This window comes from Amphiprion ocellaris, chromosome 23 (genome assembly GCF_022539595.1).
Source record: "Amphiprion ocellaris isolate individual 3 ecotype Okinawa chromosome 23, ASM2253959v1, whole genome shotgun sequence".
Classification (NCBI taxonomy): Eukaryota; Metazoa; Chordata; class Actinopteri; family Pomacentridae; genus Amphiprion; species Amphiprion ocellaris.
Window position 1 is genome coordinate 19,074,547 of NC_072788.1, and position 7,408 is coordinate 19,081,954.

The 7,408-nt window shown below is 39.7% G+C and overlaps 3 long non-coding RNA genes across 3 annotated transcripts; 2 read left to right on the forward strand and 1 right to left on the reverse strand.

Moving 5' to 3' along the window:
* The first annotated feature begins 378 nt into the window (after window positions 1-378).
* On the forward strand, window positions 379-2,068 carry LOC129348211 (uncharacterized). The gene is made up of 2 exons (XR_008600685.1): window positions 379-1,738; window positions 1,853-2,068. It is a non-coding gene; the product is annotated as an uncharacterized LOC129348211 (long non-coding RNA).
* A 287-nt stretch (window positions 2,069-2,355) lies between these two features.
* On the reverse strand, window positions 2,356-4,546 carry LOC129348212 (uncharacterized). Its single transcript, XR_008600686.1, has 2 exons — window positions 4,203-4,546; window positions 2,356-3,133 (listed from the first exon to the last, which is right to left on the reverse strand). It is a non-coding gene; the product is annotated as an uncharacterized LOC129348212 (long non-coding RNA).
* Window positions 4,547-4,563: 17 nt separating this feature from the next.
* LOC129348213 (uncharacterized) lies at window positions 4,564-5,927 on the forward strand. The gene is made up of 2 exons (XR_008600687.1): window positions 4,564-5,596; window positions 5,711-5,927. It is a non-coding gene; the product is annotated as an uncharacterized LOC129348213 (long non-coding RNA).
* The last annotated feature ends 1,481 nt before the right edge of the window (window positions 5,928-7,408 follow it).

Sequence of the window (7,408 nt, forward strand, 5' to 3'; positions counted from 1 at the left end):
AAACAGTTTTCTAGAACTGACTCACGACTACAAAATAAGATGCTCGGACTGGGCTCATGACTGTAAATGGCGGAGGGATTTTGACAAGTGGTTCTCGAGTCCGGATGACGGGTGGTGAGTTGCAACGGGTGGTGAGTTGCAGCGGCAGGTGAACGTGGAGGGACACCAGGAAGGAGGAGGACGACACAGGTGAGTCTTTCCAGAACACTTGAACGGAGTAGGAAACTGGAGGTGACGAGGAACCAGGAAGAATTGCAGCAGGAGCAGGTGGAACTGGGACTGAAACGAAGGAGGACAAACAGAGTTACCAGGAGAACGAGATCATGGAACTTGTAGCAGGAGTAACATGCAGAATTCTAGTACTGGCTGTGTCACGATCCGGCGGTGAGAGGTGAGTGGCGTCTGATTATATTGTGGCGAGAGTGGAGCTTGATTGGCAACTTCTCCACCTGCTCCTGCATCAGCTGATGATGATTGACAATGAGAGACACCTGCCGCTGCAACTGCACTGCTGACGAACCTAAAAAGGAAAAAAAGGCGGAGAAAAGAGGGAGAGCGCACTATCTAGGCCTGGCAGCAGCCAGCCTGACATGTTCAAGACTACTGTAGTGTTAATTCTGGTTCTTATTCGTTTAGTACTGTTGTTTTGGGGATTCCTGCCTTGGTGTTACCAGTCATGGGTTTTCATTTAGGTTTCTCTATTCCATTTAGGTTTATTTAGTGTAAATATTCTGCTAGCCCACTAGTATGGAGGACTCAAAGTGCCAAAATTAAATAAATAAATACATCATTAAATAATTAATTAAATATGTCATTAATTAATTAAAATTGGAATTAAATATTTCATTAATTAATTAAAATTGGAATTAAATATTTCATTAATTAATTAAAATTGGAATTAAATACTTAAATGTGTTATTAAATAAATATATCATTAAATAATTAAATATGTCATTAATTAATTAAAATTGGCATTAAATTTGTCATTAATTAATTAAAATTGGAATTAAATACGTTATTAAATATATCATTAATTTATTAAAATACCAATTCATTTTAAGTAAAAAACATATTTCATTATTTCACTATTTAATTAATTATTTCATGGTCCTTGTGTTGCAGTGGATCATGAATTTATTTTATCTGTCAACCTCGCCCGTCAAAGTCGGTGGGCGGATCCTAACACCTGATTGGTTACCCTGCACATCAAGTCAAGGCAAATCGATTCCAGATAATGGATTGACACAGAGCTTGTGAACACATGCCGATACACTGGGTGGCGCTATTCACCTCTACGTTGGTTTGGATACTCAATAAAACAAAACTTTATTAGCAACCGCTAAAGACTCGGTCCTCTTTCCCAAATGTTGATACATGCGGTGCAAGACAAATTTTCCTTTAGCATCTACTCGGCGCGCCACGGCTCGTCTCGGTTTAGTTGTTTTTCCATTACATTGAGTACCACCTCATCGTGGGTTGAGTCGTCATAGCACGGTGGCCCGAAAGTCCCTTACCGTCATTTCTGTGCGACACAAACGCAATGCAACAATGTACATGGAGGCGATAGTACACCTGCTGCTCGGTCTGTGGCTTTCTGTCAGATTCAGAGTAATAGAAGAGTCGGAGAAAGCTGAGAGCGGCGAGTCGAAACACTCAGGAGACACACAGGAGAGTTTGGGAGGCGATGCAGCAGTATCAAGCCGAAGACAAGAGGATATGAACGAGACGACATATGAGGGTAAGCTAATGCTAGTTCGCTTGCTATCGTGTATCAGTCCTGTGAACGACCCTGTAATGGCTGCAGTTTATCGCTATTAGGTATTAAAATATGTATGCTGTGTATGTGTTTCAGATGCTCTCTGATGAGACTTCATGGGATTTACCTGAAGCAGCAGCACATGAGCCTGCAGTGGCACAAGGTGTAGAGGAGGAGGGCAGAGATGTACAGGATGCACTGATGCACTACGTGTCATGCAAAGTTATTCTTCTTGTTATACTTCTGTTTTTCTGTCCCCGGACACTATTGTTTTCTTGAATGCAATTCTGACAATAAACTTTTGTAGATGTGTCTATGCTATTGTTTGTTTGTGAAGGTTAGCAAGATTAAATAAAAAATTAAACGCCAAAACATTAAAACAGCTGTTTTAAGAAAATTCCAGTTTGATAAATCAGTATTGCTTTGGTGTAATTCAGTCACCAGAATTATGAACCATAAAGGAGTTTGTGGTAAAACATGTTAAATCCCATTAAACACAAATACATTATTAGGGAATATAGAATTGTTTGGTTCAGACTGTTGACTCTTTTCCTACCAGTGTCTTAACAGACAAAATGAAAAGTTATGATGCAATCACATAAGTCACAAAATAGTTTATTAGTCAGCAGCAAAATCAAAACTATTTACAATGTGCAAAGTACAAACTGTGGTGGGCCTCTCCTACAGTGGAGGGCTAAAAGTAAAACTATATACAACTACAGGTGCTGGTCATATAATTAGAATATCATGAAAAAAGTTGTTCATTATTTCAGTAATTCCATTCAAAAAGTGAAACTTGTATATTATACTCATTCATTACACAGAGACTGATATATTTCAAATGTTTATTTCTCTTAACTTTGATGATTATACCTGAATACTAACAAAAATCTCAAATTTGGTATCTCTGAAAATTAGAATATTGTAGAAAGGTTCAATATTGAAGACACCTCTAATCAGCTAATTAACTCAAAACACCTGCAAAGGCCTTTAAATGGTCATTCAGCCTAGTTCTGTAGGCTACACAATCATGGGGAAGACTACTGACCTGACAGTTGTCCAAAAGACAAGCTTTTTCATGATATTCTAATTATATGACCAGCACTTGTAAATCTCAAGTCTATGGGAGGTGGACTCGCTCACACTCGCCGGCTGCCCACTGCCTACCCAGCTGCCCCAGCACACCCAGGAATGACTGGTTGAAGGCAGCATTCTGGACCATCTCCTCCCGCTGCAAGGCCGCTTCATTCTCTCTTGCCTCGCTGAGGAGCAACCAGATGTTCTCATCATGCTGGGCATGACTCCACTCCTCCTCAGCCCGCATCTCCACAAGTACGCTAGGAAGGTCCAATTTTCTGTGGCCCCCTTTCCTCTTGCCTAGACCACAGACAGAAAAGTGATCAGAGTCAGCTTTAATGGCCAAGTAAGTACACAATATACACAGAATTTGGTTTCGGCTGTTGGTGTCATCCTAGGAATATGGAAGAGAATAATAAAAAATAAACAATAGAAAGAGGAACAGGGAGGAAAAAGAAATAGTAGTAAAATAGAACACAATATAAACAGAAATGTACAGCTAGACTGGAATGTATGAACACATTAGCAAAATGGTAATTGCTATAAACACAGTAGTGGTGATTTTCGTGTACAGGGCACTGTAGTCCAAATGTCCAGGGTGAGTGGGATGATGTTTTCTGCAGTCCGTACTATGGGCTGTAGTCTGTTTCTGTCCTGCTGTGTGGTTGATCCAGAGGTGCACAGGACAGATTGGATGACTGCAGTGTAGAACTGGATCAACAGCTCATGTGGCAGGCCATGTCTCCTCAGCTGTCGTAGGAAATACATCCTCTGCTGAGCCTTTTTCAGGAGGTCCTGAGAGATTGTAGTCCCCAGGAGCTGGAAGGACTCCACAGCTATGATGTGATGTGTTTAGCCACCCGTCCATCCATTTTCAATCATGATCATGTCTTTGATACTTTAATAAACTGGCACTCTTCGCTTTAACCAAAGCACAAGCAGTAACTGCTCCACCACAAACAAAAACGACGTGGTGTGAACTTCATTTCATCCTGTGCACATTTTGGAGTTGCTAAGAAGAGCTGTGTTTTCTCATTTTTATGTATATTTTCATTCAGTTTCACAGCTACCTAGTGACTATAAGAAGAATGGTTGCAATACTACACTGCACCAGAACGTAAATTAATTAGAGTGACTTACTTGTTAAATCAATGGAAAATAAATGCAGCTGCATGTGTTCTGTTTATGTGTCACTGTAGCTACATGTAGCTTTCATCAGGCGTTCCTGAGCTGGCTGCTGCACAGTTTGCATTTACACCTGCCTGAATTCTTGGTCATTGGTCTCGCTGATCATGCTTGCAGGCATTTACACCTGTAGTAATAATAATAATGCGAAAATCAACCATGCTCTCTGTTTACCGTGTCTTACCGGTGATAAGACGTTGCTGTGACGTGCTGGTGTCGGTGTCCGAGCTGGTGCTGGAGAGGAGCCGCTGCAGCTGGTGGAGAGGAGGCAGGGCAGCCGGGGGCTCCGCGACGGAGGTGGAGTAGGCTTCGCATGTGGAAAGGGATTCTTGAACAGAAATAAACACTCACTCTAAGTACAAGAAAAACACGGCATGCTGACTGAAGTATTAGCTTCTGAGAGCTAAACGTTAGAAACAGCAGCACGAAATACAAGCAGAGCACGGAGTTAGCGCCGATGGCTAACTAGCTATCTTATTGTCTGCTACAGGAGACAACGACGTTACTTTCTAAAAATACTTGTTTGCTTAAAAGATATGGAGGACTAAAAGTGCCAAAATTAAATAAATAAATACATCATTAAATAATTAATTAAATATGTCATTAATTAATTAAAATTGGAATTAAATATTTCATTAATTAATTAAAATTGGAATTAAATATTTCATTAATTAATTAAAATTGGAATGAAATACTTAAATGTGTTATTAAATAAATATATCATTAAATAATTAAATATGTCATTAATTAATTAAAATTGGCATTAAATATGTCATTAATTAATTAAAATTGGCATTAAATATGTCATTAATTAATTAAAATTGGAATTAAATACTTAAATGTGTTATTAAATATGTCATTAATTTATTAAAATAACAATTATTTTAAGTAAAAAACATATTTCATTATTTCACTATTTAATTAATTATTTCATGGTCCTTGCGTTGCAGTGGATCATGAATTTATTTTATCTGTCAACCTCGCCCGTCAAAGTCGGTGGGCGGATCCTAACACCTGATTGGTTACCCTGCACATCAAGTCAAGGCAAATCGATTCCAGATAATGGATTGACGCAGAGCTTGTGAACACATTCCGATACACTGGGTGGCGCTATTCACCTCTACGTTGGTTTGGATACTCAATAAAACAAAACTTTATTAGCAACCGCTAAAGACTCGGTCCTCTTTCCCAAATGTTGATACATGCGGTGCAAGACAAATTTTCCTTTAGCATTTCCTTTAGCATCTACTCGGCGCGCCACGGCTCGTCTCGGTTTAGTTGTTTTTCCATTACATTGAGTACCACCTCATCGTGGGTTGAGTCGTCATAGCACGGTGGCCCGAAAGTCCCTTACCGTCATTTTTGTGCGACACAAACGCAATGCAACAATGTACATGGAGGCGATAGTACACCTGCTGCTCGGTCTGTGGCTTTCTGTCAGATTCAGAGTAACAGAAGAGTCGGAGAAAGCTGAGAGCGGCGAGTCGAAACACTCAGGAGACACACAGGAGAGTTTGGGAGGCGATACAGCAGTATCAAGCTGAAGACAAGAGGATATGAACGAGACGACATATAAGGGTAAGCTAATGCTAGTTCGCTAGCTATCGTGTATCAGTCCTGTGAACGACCCTGTAATGGCTGCAGTTTGTCGCTATTAGGTATTAAAATATGTATGCTGTGTATGTGTTTCAGATGCTCTCTGATGAGACTTCATGGGATTTACCTGAAGCAGCAGCACATGAGCCTGCAGTGGCACAAGGTGTAGAGGAGGAGGGCAGAGATGTACAGGATGCACTGATGCACTACGTGTCATGCAAAGTTATTCTTCTTGTTATACTTCTGTTTTTCTGTCCCCGGACCGCTATTGTTTTCTTTAATGCAATTCTGACAATAAACTTTTGTAGATGTGTCTATGCTATTGTTTGTTTGTGAAGGTTAGCAAGATTAAATAAAAAATTAAACGCCAAAACATTAAAACAGCTGTTTTAAGAAAATTCCAGTTTGATAAATCAGTATTGCTTTGGTGTAATTCAGTCACCAGAATTATGAACCATAAAGGAGTTTGTGTTAAAACATGTTAAATCCCATTAAACACAAATACATTATTAGGGAATATAGAATTGTTTGGTTCAGACTGTTGACTCTTTTCCTACCAGTGTCTTAACAGACAAAATGAAAAGTTATGATGCAATCACATAAGTCACAAAATAGTTTATTAGTCAGCAGCAAAATCAAAACTATTTACAATGTGCAAAGTACAAACTGTGGTGGGCCTCTCCTACAGTGGAGGGCTAAAAGTAAAACTATATACAACTACAGGTGCTGGTCATATAATTAGAATATCATGAAAAAAGTTGTTCATTATTTCAGTAATTCCATTCAAAAAGTGAAACTTGTATATTATACTCATTCATTACACAGAGACTGATATATTTCAAATGTTTATTTCTCTTAACTTTGATGATTATACCTGAATACTAACAAAAATCTCAAATTTGGTATCTCTGAAAATTAGAATATTGTAGAAAGGTTCAATATTGAAGACACCTCTAATCAGCTAATTAACTCAAAACACCTGCAAAGGCCTTTAAATGGTCTCTCAGCCTAGTTCTGTAGGCTACACAATCATGGGGAAGACTACTGACCTGACAGTTGTCCAAAAGACAAGCTTTTTCGTGATATTCTAATTATATGACCAGCACTTGTAAATCTCAAGTCTATGGGAGGTGGACTCGCTCACACTCGCCGGCTGCCCACTGCCTACCCAGCTACCCCAGCACACCCAGGAATGACTGGTTGAAGGCAGTATTCTGGGCCAGCTTCATTCTCTCTTGCCTCGCTGAGGAGCAACCAGATGTTCTCATCATGCTGGGCATGACTCCACTCCTCCTCAGCCTGCATCTCCACAAGTACGCTAGGAAGGTCCAATTTTCTGTGGCCCCCTTTCCTCTTGCCTAGACCAAAGACAGAAAAGTGATCAGAGTCAGCTTTAATGGCCAAGTAAGTACACAATATACACAGAATTTGGTTTCGGCTGTTGGTGTCATCCTGGGAATATGGAAGAGAATAATAAAAAATAAACAATAGAAAGAGGAACAGGGAGGAAAAAGAAATAGTAGTAAAATAGAACACAATATAAACAGAAATGTACAGCTAGACTGGAATGTATGAACACATTAGCAAAATGGTAATTGCTATAAACACAGTAGTGGTGATTTTTGTGTACAGGGCTCTGTAGTCCAAATGTCCAGGGTGAGTGGGGTCTCTGATGATGTTTTCTGCAGTCCGTACTATGGGCTGTAGTCTGTTTCTGTCCTGCTGTGTGGTTGATCCAGAGGTGCACAGGACAGATTGTATGACTGCAGTGTAGAACTGGATCAACAGCTCATG